This window comes from Trachurus trachurus, assembly GCF_905171665.1.
Source record: "Trachurus trachurus genome assembly, chromosome: 10".
Taxonomy (NCBI): domain Eukaryota; kingdom Metazoa; phylum Chordata; class Actinopteri; order Carangiformes; family Carangidae; genus Trachurus; species Trachurus trachurus.
In genome coordinates this window covers 33,721,886-33,736,457 of record NC_139894.1, presented here as the reverse complement: position 1 = coordinate 33,736,457, position 14,572 = coordinate 33,721,886, and positions in this window count along the sequence as shown.

The window sequence follows — 14,572 nt, the reverse complement described above, 5'->3', positions numbered from 1 at the left end:
AACAGTGAAAGGAGGCTGTGCATACTTTCGTAATGAGAGATTTCACTTTTGAATTGCAATGATTTTGTAAAAACTTCGAGAATGAAAACATGTTGTGTTTTTACAGTACTCTTTGTAGAAGACAGTGATGCTGATGGTGAGTGAAGAAGGTCCTTCATTTTCCAATTGTATCTTCTGCTATTTGTTTCTGCTGGAATCCCAGAACTGTAGACAGAAGGATGTCTTATTTTGCAGGTGCAAGGACATTTGTCAGATGTCATAATAATATCACTCTTGTATCATGCTGCAGTGAACTAAAATGAAAAAAAAAGCAGTCAAACCTGCAGGAGAGAGTGGGTTTTGTGTGGTGAGTATAACAGGCCTTGTACATGCTTTGTATTGTGTTGTAGTGCTTGATGGACAGATCTGTTTAATATCAAGGCTAATTCATCTTTGAATTGATCTTAAAAGTTTGTCTTTTTTCTGCAGCTACACAGTCCGTGTCAGCTGTCTTAGTGGTTAGTGATAGTGGAGCTACTGAACCAGGCTCAGAGCCATTTAAAGGCTCAGGATGCCTTTGTAGGTGTTTGGAGTTGATAAGATGATTAGAGTGTGACACCATTAAGATACAATAGTGAATGTTTTCACAATATTCTCATTTAGTGAGATATGAAATTTTGTGTTTTCATTAAATGTAAGCCATAATCAATACAATTAAAATAAATAAAGATGTGAAATATTTCAGTCTGTGTGTAATGTATCTATGTGACCCGCTCTGGTGAAATGAGTAACAAGTCGCAACGTTCTATTTTTAGATAATCAGCTGATAATGTGGAAAACCAATTAAAAATCAAAAAAGGTACGTAAATGATGATTAAAGTTGACTTTTAAAGTTTAACTTTTAACCCTCTAGATGAGCACAACTTTAAATAACTTCTGAACCGTTTATGATAGAGACGAGCTGTAAACTGCATCTGAATTGTGGGATTCCCCACTTTCCGAGCATCCTTGAAGGTGCATTTATGACAACAAAGGATGGGGTCCACATGTAATCACGCAGTACGGGAACAGATCCTAAACCGAGCGCACCATCGATGCAACACTTGCACACGTTTTACAAAACATGAAAACAACTTCTGAACGGCTTATGATGGAGACGAGCTGCAAACTGCATCTGAATCGTGACATTCCCTGCTTTCTGCGGGTCCGTGAATGGTGCCTCTATGACAGCGAGGGACCGCATGGGTGCGTGTAATCACGTGGTACAGGAACAGGCGCCAGAGTCTGCTGGCCATAAACGCAATTTTCTCTGGTTTTCAATCGGAAAAAGAGAGTGGAAGACCATAATTCAAATGGCCATATCTGAAAACCATCCAACGTATGACTTTGACTAGGTATCATTTTAAAGCTTATTCTATCTTCCTTACATTAATATCGAAATCTCAATTTTGAAATTTGGGTCACTGTGACTCATTTTGCTGGATCAGGTCACATATGAGTTTCACTATTTGAATTGAACTACTAAAATAAATGAACTTTTCCATGATGTTCTAATTCATGTAGATGCACCTGTCTTTTGTCTCTCAACCAGCGAATTTAAAAATATGTGTTACTGTTAAAGCAGCATGTGTGTTGTTGTGTGATATTGATATTGTTGAAGATGAATTTCACTTTCAATGACCTTTGTACTGTACAATGAACTGAGGAAATCTTTGTTTGAAAAAGTACAGACGAAGAATCCGACTTATTTAGGTGATGTCTGAGCATGATATGTTGAATTGTTTCTTCAAGGAGGAGATCTATATCCCTAGATTTACTGAAAAAGCATGAACATTAATACAGAAAACACAGTATCATGTGTAAGAATACGACTTACTACTGTATCATTGTTGTATACCGTATGACCAAATAGTCGCCCGCGTGCAAATACGCGCCTGTGCTCTAATAGCCGCCGGGGTCCAAGCTCATTTGGCATAATAAACGCTGGTTCAATTAAACGCCCGGGCGATTAAGTGTTTACCATAGTCTTGCACAGAAAACAAAAGTTTTTTTTAACAGCGTATCACCGGCTCTCACCTCTTCTGTCAGTCAGCCCCTCCTCTCGCTCTCTCTCGCATGCAGGCGGACACACACACAGAGTGACACAGACACACAAACACAGGTGCGCTAGCGGGATAGGTTGCGCTGGACTGCTAATAGACAAAGACAAATAGATAAATGCCCTAATGTACAGTGTTGAAATTACCGCGATCGACCCCTCCTCCCGCTATCGTTCATAACACTGATCAGCTCCCTGTGTCGCTGTAACACAGTCTTTGTATTTATTGTTTGATGTCAATAACGATGTCGGAGTAGTTTTGTTCCAGTGGTCCTATGGTGAGCTCCTTGTTCTTTGCATGATGGTCTGGTGCTGCTCATTGCAAAAATAAATTGTAGCCTGTTGCAAATACGCGCCTGGTTCTTATAAACGCCTGGGCTCCAAGTCGATTTAGCATATTAAACGCCCGGGCTACTAAATGGTCATCTACGGTATATTTGAAAATCTAAAATTCATGTTGCATGTGTCTATGGATACATACTTTTAGCCATCTTAGAATGTTTGCATTCATATTGTTTAGTGTCTTGTAAGCCCATGTGGGCTGGGCACAATAAACAAAACAATCAATATAACTCATTGGTAGACTTGACGAGAGCAAAGTGCAATTTCCAGTGGTGCTGTGTTTTTCTTTTCTCTTCACTGGCACAAAACCTGAGGGCAGTGCTTTGGTAAATAAGGACAAACACACTTTTAACTATTTACCACCTACAAAGGGCTGCAAATCCCCAGTAAATGTCCCTACAGGGATTCAGCTTTTCAGTTCAATTCAGCGCAGCAATAAACTGTCCCAAACTTAGTGAAGATAGGAGTGAGTTTCTGATAAATGTGTTTAACTTTTGGATTTCAAGTTCTTTGGAAAGGGGAGTTTGCAGACATTTGATAACCACGTCCACAGATCTGCCCGTTTCCCCTGCTGTCCAGCCTGACAGCTTCACAGACAAACAGCGTCTTCTTGTGTGCGCACCAGACAGTCATGTAAACAAATTCCGTCCCCAGACGGGCGCGCACGTGTGGCAGCCGCATCTATTCGCTAAGATAATGTGTCTCTGCAGGCAGACAAAACACAACAAGGTAAACACATTACTGAGCCGTGCTCCAGCAGCAGGAGAAGCTCCTGAGCCACAAACACGGAGAGAACACACAAAGGCAAAACTTTCCCTCCTACATCAAACAATACGCTGTGACATTGGGTTTTACTGAGGAATAATGTTACTGCTTTGAATCTTCACACCAAGTGATCGAAACAAACACAATCTAACCTCATGTTGCGACAGTTACTTAACAATATACAGAAGGTTTCATGAACGAGTGGGTTTGAGAAGTTGGAGGTTGATTTATAACACAAACAACAGATACTGACAGATGACTTGACGCTTGTAAATCAAGTTCAACTTGAACAAGTAGCACTGTGTAGCAGAAGCTAACAAATCCTGTTTACCTTGAACACAATAGCTGAGTTTCCATGGAGCCAAATATTTCAATTAGAGTCGGTTTAGATATCCAAACCAAATGAAAATGCTCCATAAAAACAACCTCAATCAGAATAAACAGACCTAAACCAAATGGAGGGACTGCTCCCAAACTGATTCATAGTGAACTCTCAAGAACTGAACATGATCGTCCATGATCGGTCAGAAAACAATAACTAGTGGACTGTTTATTAGACAATGGATCTTCATCTTTGATCAGTCACTGAGATAATAACAGAACATTACGAGACAGAGTTGTGAGGCAAATGCAGAGACTACTTGCTGAAAAACTGTTCAGATGGGAATGCTCATCAGTGGTTTTGGATGAATTTACCTCAAAAACAACTCTGTCTCGTAACGTTCCGTTATTATCTGGTGGTGAATGTGCAGGTCACAACTTGTCCACCAGAGTGTTTTGGAGTTGTTGGATTGTGTATTTGATGAGTTTGATGAGGGAAACCAAGGAATCCCATTAGCCTCCGTAGCATAGCTCTGAGCAGCTCACGGCTCTGCTCCACCGTTCTAAAAATAGCTCGCATCGGCAAATAAAAGTAACAAACCTACTCCTATAGACTATAGGGATAATGCCAATGGCCCAATTTGTCAAAATGTTGAACTATCCCTTTAAACGGTAATATTGAGGATAGTAAATCAAAGGCCAATCAACAAGACAGGTCAACTATGCTTGGTGGAAAAAAAAAGAAGAAAAAGAACAAATACAACAGTCACACCAAGTCCCATTCCACCTCATTTCAGTTTTCAATTGTGCTATAACTGTGAAAATTAACAAAAGTCTGTCACACAGAAAACCTGAGACCTCAGGGCAGAGTTACAAAACACAACAACAACAACAACAACAAAACACATTAAAAACAATTCCATCATAAAAGCAAATTCAGTTAATTATAATCCTGCTAGTCTGACATATTGTCAGCGTGATGTTGCTCCTCAGTGTTGCCGTGATCATACGTAGATATGATGATGGGCTACTTGACACATCATGAAAATGAAAACTTGTGTTATTTTTAAAACTAAAGATGCCAGTGAATGACTTCCTGCCAGTGTCAGCACGGCTCAGTCACGACGGGTGTTTCCCAGAGCCTCCATATGGTCAGCGTAGGCCTGGTTACAGCACACACATTCTGTCTGCTTTCTTCAACTCATTTCATTTATTTGCCTAGATTGTCCCTAGTTCTGGTCTTATTCAATTATACTTTAATTCACTTAAACTAAATCATATAATTTGATCTTGTTTAGTAACACCCCCCAGGCTTCAACACCTGAACAGTGACAAATTAAATGGAATGAACCTGGTGACAAATTAACATAATGACAGGCTGATGTGTTGGGTGACTAATGAGTAGCCTATGAAACTTGGATACAACATCTTTATTGGTGAAACTAATGAGTGGAATTAGTTTGAAGCGTCAGAATAAAGAGGGTGTGGAGTCGAGACCTCAGTGGGTGTTTTTTTATGGTGAACACACACTTATCCACCTGTCACTCACTCTGACGACAACGCCCGCAATTATAGCTGACAACTTTTTATTGAAAGAAGTGAAGGACACCTACCACCTTTTGTGTCTTTCATCTAAGCACAAAAACAGACATGACATTAGTGCATACTCGTAAACTAGCTAGTTGCAGCACATATGTGACCCTTTCTATCAAAATGAGTCGGATGTCACAACGTTCTATTTTTAGATAATCAGCTGATAACATGGAAAACCCATAGAAAATCTAAAAAGTTTTTTTACCCTAATTTCAAAGCAATGACATTCAAAAACAATCTCCCAAAGTTTCACAGTCCAGATAATTGAGAAAAGGCACGTAAATTATGATTAAAGTTGACTTGCAACTTAAAGCAGAAGTGAGTGATATATTTGTGTTAATATAAGTCTTAAATAGTTATATCTTCCGACAGCAATCACTTACATAGAGTGTTTGGACTGAAACACGGGTCTGTCAGTCCCTCTGCTCTGCTCTGAGCCGAAGAGAAAACATTTATCGTATCCTACAGTTTTTATCCAATGAGGAGAGAGAACGGCATGCAGGGCTGTGTGTGCAGCCAAGGAACGCCGTGAATGTGGCGACGTAGGGACGAGTGACTGTTATGGTGCGTTCAAGGAAACTCGTATTTTTCCGACCGTGAAGTGGTACCAGTTCGATCTGGTACGAGTTCACCGGTCGGAAGTTACGAGTGGCCGTTATAGTGACTTTCACCGGTAAAACAGGTCGGAAAAACACGAGTGGGTTGCCTGGAACGCTACAAAGTCGTAAGTTGTGACTTGAAGCTGTAATTTACGATTTCAAAAGCCTGCCTGGAACGCAGCATTAGCGAAAACGACCGGACCACTCACTTCTGCTTTAAACCCTCTGAAATTGAGCGTTGCATCAGTGCAAAACATGAAATAGCCTATCTTCTGAACCGTTCATGATAGAGACGAGCTAACTGCATCTGAACCGCGGGATTCTCCGCTTTCCGACGGTCATTGAATGGTGCCTCTATGACGAGAAGGGACAGGTACAGAAACAGATGCTAAACCGAGTAGCATCGACGCTAACAGAGTGTAGCATCGATGCTAAACCGAACGTAGCAACGATGCTAAACCGAATGTAGCATTGATGCTAAACCGAACGCAGCATCGACACAACGCTTGCACATGTTTTTCAAAAAGTCAACAAAACATGACAACTTCTGAACCGTAGACGAGCTGTAAAAAGCATCTGAATTGTGAGATTCCCTGCTTTCCGAGGGTCATTGAATGCTGCATCTATGACAACAAGGGACCGTATAGGGTGCGTGTAATCACGTGGTACAGGAACAGACGCCAGAGTCACTGGCAAAAACTTTAACTGCTATTTTCTCAGGTTTTAGAACAGAATAAGAGAGTGAAAGATCGTAATTCAAATGGCCACATCTCGAAAACCATCAAATGTATGACTTTGACTAGGGTATCATTTTAAAGGGTATTTTCTAATCTTTCCATTGATACCAAAATCTCAACTTTGCAATTTGGGTCACTGTGACTCATTTTGATGGATCAGGTCACATATAGGACATGTGACCTGTCATAAACATCAATGAATACATCTGACAGGCAAGGCAATTTTATTTGTATAGCCCGTTTTTACAAACAGTTTGTCTCAAAGGGCTTTACGTGTCATCACAACAACATCCTCCTTAGACCCTCACATCGACTGAGGAAAAACTCCATGGAAAACCCTTTTAACAGACAGATGTTGTTAAAGCAGAAGTAAGTGGTCCGGTCGTTTTCGCTAATGCTGCGTTCCAGGCAGGCTTTTGAAATCGTAATTACAGCTTCAAGTCACAACTTACGACTTTGTAGCGTTCCAGGCAACCCACTCGTGTTTTTCCGACCTGTTTTACCGGTGAAAGTCACTATAACGGCCACTCGTAACTTCCGACCGGTGAACTCGTACCAGATCGAACTGGTACGACTTCACGGTCGGAAAAATACGAGTTTCCTTGAACGCACCATAACAGTCCTCGTCCCTACGTCGCCACATTCACGGCGTTCCTTGGCTGCACACACAGCCCTGCATGCCGTTCTCTCTCCTCATTGGATAAAAACTGTAGGATACGATAAATGTTTTCTCTTCGGCTCAGAGCAGAGCAGAGGGACTGACAGACCCGTGTTTCAGTCCAAACACTCTATATAAGTGATTGCTGTCGGAAGATATAACTATTTAAGACTTATATTAACACAAATATATCACTTACTTCTGCTTTAAGTGTCATTCCGTAAGTTATGTCACTTTTCATGCAAAGTTGACATTGTTTGAGATGTCCTTGTTATGACAACTGGACATAAAGACAACATAACTGGTCATGGCATACCTAATTACCAAACTTTAAAAAATTATGTTAAGTTGTCATAACATGGACATAGTAGTAGTTGGATGCAAAATTAGGAACACCCTCAAGTGCAGGATGAGTCATCACGTGTTTTTAGGGGAAGAGAAAATACATTTATTCTGATGTGAAAACACACATGTTTGGACAGGAGATAAATGAACGATTAACATGAGGTTACAGGATTAAAGCTGGAGATAGGCTATACATGAAAGTCTAAATGTAGTACCAAGAAAAAAAGAAGAAGAAGAAACTTTATTCATACAGCACAACTCGGTGTGCTTTACAACCAAAATACATAAATGAGCAAAGCAAAGCATAATAGGTATATCTGTATTAAGATAAGATAAGATACTTTATTGTCCCAGAGGGAAATTCATTGTGGGCAGAAGTGCAGACTGTAGACTGTATCGCCATACAAACAGACACAACACAGGAAACACATGGTAGCACACTACAGCCACATGACAACAACATCACAGTACAAGCACATGATAACGACAGAGCACCAAACATACGGTGACACACAGTAGCAGCGAGAGAAAGAAGGACAGCGTCAATAGACAATAATAAACTATTGCACAACTCGATACTTGCTCAAATATACAAGTACAACACAGAATACAAGAGTAAGAGCAGACAATTTGAACAGTAATAAAAGATAAGGCACTGTTAATAAATAAGTAAAAAATAGTAGTAACTACCCTACTAAGTAGGCGAGCGCAATTTGTTAAGAAGAGAAATGGAGGTGGGTAGAAAAGAAAGTTTAAGGCGGTTGATTTTGCAGCGGATGGCTCTAAAGCCAAATATTGTACAGTTATTAAAAAAATAATAATCAAACAGGAATCTGTTATTCTTGCTCTTACTTAAAGTGCCACCTCTCTGTAAATGTAAGTGTTGAGCCTATAGGGTGGCACCATATCTGTGATTATCCTCATCAGCAGCTGTTGTCAGTGACAGAGCCACTGTCCACTTACCTGCTCTACACAAACACAGCTGAGGACCTGCTGCTACGTGCAGCGGACGTTTTAACAGCTGAACAGGAGCTTCTCCTGAGAGAGTGACTGTTGGACACAAACAGGACTTGTTGAATGCTAATGTTCAGTGTCTGCTGTGCAACTGAGCAGCTGTTTGAAGCAATATTCTATTTGTAAAGTGATGAATAGATAAACCCTATTATGTAGAGAGGGACCTACATCTTCTGTTTTTTGTAAAGCATCCTGAGATAACTCATGTCAGTTTGCTTATATAAATAAAACTATGCTGGACAGGCAAGTCAAACTCTTCATGGAGTCTCTTGTTCCCTTTTTAGTTCCTGTTTTATTTTGAAATTCCCAACTCTTGTCTTCCTGTGCTCTCCGTCCTGTGGTTACCTCAGGTGTCTCACCTGTGTATGACTGTCCCCATCTGTGTCTCATTAGCTCAATGTTTTCCATCCCCGGTTTGTCTGTGTTCATCCCCTGTGTTGGTGCTCAGTGTTCCTGTGCCCCAGTGTCACCTGTGTGTTCTTTTTTTTTTCCCAGTGAGTTAAATTATTTTTGTTTCATCATGTCATTTTCTGTGTCGGCGACTACATCTGGGTCCAGCTCTCTTGGAAATCCTGACACATGCTACATGTAGTTGCAGGAGTTGGATTCCTTACTTCTTTTTTTTACTTTGAGCTTTTTTCAGAACAGAACATGGACATACAGAAAAACTCCCCCCATCCCCATCTCCCAACACAAAAAGGAAAACAAATGAATAAGAAGTGCAAATAAAACAATGTATGTTAAGGTCATTGGAATAGACATACACATGAGAAAGAGAATAGAAAATCATTAGAAAAGTCCAGTACATACAGATTGCAATTGTCACATAAATAAAGTGAAGCCAGTGGTTGTCCTAATGAGTTTCATGCAGCTCTGATTTCTCTTCCATGTATCTAAAAAAAAGGTTGAAGATCTTATCAAATGTTCCAGATGAACCTCTTAGTGATTTTTCTTTCCAACTTGGGTTTGTTACTTCTTTTTCCTGTTAATCGAAAAGTGGTGGAAGTATTTAGCCTACTTTAGTAAGTACTCAAATTCAAGTTGCAGGTACCCATTAATAAAACTGAAGTGGATTGTAATTGGACTGTCTGGAGCTCTGGGTCCTAGGCCTGCTGCTAATGTCATGTTAGCTGTACCTGACTTGTTTACCAAATGCTAACGCTGTACTCTAATAGGGCTTCTTGTGTGCATCAGGCATCAATCAACAGGGCTGAAAGAAGCCAACATTAAACTGCCAAAAAGCCACAGTTTTTCTAATTACCACTGGAGCCTAACTCCAACAGTGAGTCAATCTCCATAGGCCCCCATGTTGACATGCAGGAATCAACATGTTTACAGCCTGGTCCAAAAGCTGTTTTTGGTCTCTACAGCTCATTTTCCTCTTCATTAGAACTGTGCAGAGGGTGCATCTTTATATTCAACTGGTTTAAATATATATTTTTTTAAAGATTCATCTCAATATTCAGAGTGTGGCCTCTTTGATTGACAGGTGGGTGAATATATTATGATTGCCATAACCAGCATTCATCAGCATACACACAGCTCTTTTTTTCATCTAGTGGGATTTTGGCAGAAGTTTCAAAGGTAGTTTTCAGAAACCAGTGGGTGAGGGGACAGAGGCCACATGGAAACCTCTGGAATTATTCAAATGAGAATGAAAGGTTCCTCAAAACCAGTGTAATGTAAGACTTTTTTTTAGACCATAATGAAGGCAATTTAAATACGGATAAGGATATAAAGGAAAAAGTTAAGGATTCCCAGAATTACCTGCAAAATACCTATTTATGACTATACAGACTGAACCTTGAAGGAGAACTATGCATTGATTTTCAAAAAGAGGCTGAAAAGGCGAAGCTATTCACGGTAAAAAAAAAATCTTGCACAGTCTCTCTTTAAGACCCGTGGAAACTATTTATGACTAAAAATAGACAAATTTAGGCCTTGTTTGGAGATTTTGGAGTTTTAGACTTTTTGAGACCCCGGGGATACCCTGTCAAACAGACTTGAGCTTCAATATTTCTAATTGCAGCCCATCATTTCAGCTAATGTGGCTAGATGATTTATAAAATTGCTTCAGTATCATCAAAGGTTGCATTCTGTCACTTAATCAAAAATGAATCCATATGACAAAATGTATCAGTGACCATCTGTAGCTGCCAAACTAAAATCTTTAAACGTGTGTACACATCTCATTAAGTTTCAAGCCTGTCATTAATTTATTCGCTCAATTAGTTTGCACAAAATTATGAAAATGAGGGCATGTATTAACCAAAGCAAGGGCACCAGGATCTTACAACATCATCTTGTGTAGTTTTAGGACAAGGCCTTGGAATTATGTATTTTAACTCTCAAACTCAGCGCAAAGTAGATTGTTACATATTGCAGTGATCTGAGATTGTGACACCGCGGTCGAGCGTTTCCGGAGCCACGTTTGTCACGCGGGACGGTTTTCTGCAGAGATGACTCTTTGTCTGAACTTTAGAGTTTCAAGTGCTGATGGTTTAAAAAGCACTCTGCAATTCAAATTGCATAAAGCCTACTGTTTTTGTGTGTGTGCAAATGGAGATCAGTGAAGGACTCAATATGAGATTCACCACGCTTCAAAATCCAAGGTGAAAAAAAGCTGATTGCACGCTTTTGCAGCAGCAGCAGCAGCTCGTGTGTAAGGACAAATGTTTCCGTACAGGATGCCAGAAGAAATCACGTCTGAAAGCGGTGAGGTAATGAAGTTGAGGCAAGTTGATATGAAGATAAAGTGCAATATATTAAAACATATAGCAGAAGCTGAGAATAATACATCTCAATTCAAATTCTGAAAGTATCTATTGCCTCAGTGCTCCTCCCCTCTTCTGGGCCGGCGTATATCTCCAAATGTTATTAAAGCTGTGCGAGACAGAGACAGATATTGGAAAAAGGGAACTGTGATGTTGGCTTGACTTTATAAGGACTGTCTCACAGGAATGTAGATGAGTATGAATGACACTGGCCTGTGGTGGAGGGGGCTTCAGATTGGATATCCTGTAAAGATATTCCGCTGAAGATATTACATAGTAGTATACGATACATATTGTATCCCTACTGATTGGCTTTGGAGAAATCCCACAGGAGGACTGTGTTTTTTTTTTTTGAAACATCAAAGACGTCCTGTGTTTTATGTTCCATTCTGGTGGACATGATGCTTTGACAGTTTATCCTCAAATTCGGCACAAATATTCACTTTTTTTCAAATTTCTAATTTTATTAAGGGATAACCCCTTGAGATGCATCATCTCATCTTCCAGGGGGTCCTATACATCAAAACAATCAGACAATACAATACAATACAATCACATATACACAACACAAAACATATGCTTAAAGTGTGCACAACAGCTCCCGAATCCCTCCCGCCCACCCCACCATACCCCATCAGCCCATAACCCCATCACAAGGGCAAAAAGAAAAAAAGAAAAAAAAAAGAAGGTAAAAATACATGAAAATAAATAAAAAGAAAATATTCACTTGGACTCAAGAGATTAGATTTTGATGGCTGAAGGTCAAGCACACAGTGACCTCACAAAACATGTTTTTAGCTTTCTATCATTCTATCTCTAATGCTTTGTGGAAACTACTTAAGAAAAATGGTTCTCTTGGACTCAAAGATGAATTAATTAGATTTTGATCATCAAAGGTCAATGTCAGGCCAGCAGATTGTTCTTGTTGTGGTTTAGAAATTCAGTTTCAGGTAATTTAGACCAGGGGCAGATGGAGTGGTGAAAGGGCTGCAGACAAACTACTGCTACTTAAAAGTACATCATTGTGTGTTAAACCAGTTTTATTTCCATTGTTTCAATATCGGTCTAAAAAAGTGAAAAACAATGTTGTTAATGAAGCGTTAGCATTGATCAAAATGAGAAGGCTAATTGACTTATTCATTCTGTTTTTCTTTTATTATTATTATTTTTTTACAAAATGCATAAATAAACTAAAATGAAGAAGAGCAAGAGTTAAAATGCCAGATTGATAATAATGCTCAAACTCATTTATTCAGCCTAACAAGCCTGTGTCTAAGGAAACAAACAGTGAAGAGACTCTGTAAGACAAACTTGTTCTAAAGAACAAGATAAGAAAGAGAAAGCAGGTTTGGAATCACAATCAAATGTTTTAGCTCCAAGGACATTGCACAGAGCACTACACTGATGAATGGTTCAGCAGCACCATCAACACAGCGACAGACTGGTGCACTGTGCTTCTTACTCAGGGATAACATGAATATAAAACAGACAAGGTGGTGTAAGACGCCATAAGGGCCATTCATGTATACAGAGCAGACAATCTTCAACACCGCAGACGGTGACACTTACAGGTGCTTGACCACAGTGAAAAATACATAAGAACTAAGACTTATGCATGTTATTAACAGGCAATTCTTCCATCATTCAAGATTTTCTACATCTCCTTCCATTCATGGTATGCTTGAATTACATTTTTTTCACTCTGAAAAATCAGAATCTTACAATAAGTTATCAAACATGAATACAGGAAACAAGAATTCAGCCAATCTGGACCCTGACACAATGGAGACAGTTCAACCATGAATAATATGCTAAATCAAAACCATGACTTATGTTTCATCATATACAGTATTCTACATTGCCTCTATAAAGCCACAGTTTAAATTCTCTGCAACTCCTCACCATTGTTCCTGCAGGTGGATCATGTCAGACTTTGCAAAGCAGCTTTTGTTATCCATAAGTTCCTTTGTGCTTTTAATGTGCAGGCCTTAAACTGATTATGTAAAGGGCACTACAGTATATCCTCTCCTTGAGAGGCATGCTTATGCCTATATCTCCTCAGGAGTACCCTCTTATGAATTTAAGTCTGCACCATAAGTAGCCTCTCCTCTCTGCTATAGTGTTTCTTAAAACACTGACTGGTGTCAATAGATATATAGTCTCAAGGGTTATTGTGAATCTTCAGACACCAGACGTTCGGCCAAGTGTTCATGCCACTGGAAATGGAATAAGGCATAGCCTGGTTCTGCAAGTTAAGAGTCTTCCTGGTGTTGAGGGAGATCATGGTTGGATCCAGGACACTGTATCACTACTAAATATTGTATTACCATGTTTCAGTCACCAGTGGTTTTCACAATATTATATTATTATAACCTTTATTTAACCAGGTTTGTCCCATTGAGATCCAATATATCTATTGCAAGAGACCTGGCCAAGAATGGCAGCACTTAAAAGTTTCAAGATCTAATATAATATATAAGATTAGTCGAAAAATAAAACATTTGCACTCAAATAAAACCTTTGCACCCCTGAAGCATCTATCTATCTATCTATCTATCTATCTATCTATCTATCTATCTATCTATCTATCTATCTATCTATCTATCTATCTATCTATCTATCCATCTATCCATCTATCCATCTATCCATCTATCCATCCATCCATCCATCCATCCATCTGAATGCAGAAACACACTGTAAGCAGCAGTTTCCTTCTGGAAGCACAACATGTTTCTGTGTTTGGTTTCGCTGTATTTGAATCATGTGTTGTCAACTCGATGATGCATTCTGAATTGTTTACCACCTTCCACCGCCTCCTGCAGGAGAATGCTCCAATGTCACAAAACAAAAAAGTTGTCTCACTGGTTTTTCATCAACCAGACAGTGAGCTCAGTGAAACTCAGTGGCGTCCTCAGTCATCAGATCTGAATGCAGGAGCGGAACACACGGAACCACACCATGAAGAATCAAGGCTTGATTTGAAAGCATGGAGAGGAGAGGAGTATTAGAATAAAGTATTGAAAGAGTATATTCACTAATGCAAAGTCATATCATAGCACTTGTGTATGCCCAGTTTGAGTGTGACTGATTTACATCACTCGCCTGCGAATCCTCTGATCTCTGCCATGAAAAGCAGAAGCAGAGCTCTATCCTGGAGGAAAGGCGTTGAAAGGTAATTTCTGCAGGCTGGCCGACCCCAACTTACTTCTCCTCCTCCTTTATACACTGACCGTCACCATTACCATCCACTACCCGCCTCCTCTCTCTCTCTCCCTCTCCGACTGCTCCTTTATTCCCTCCATGTCTCGGCCCTATACGCTGCATATTTGAAGCAACAGTTCCCTCTG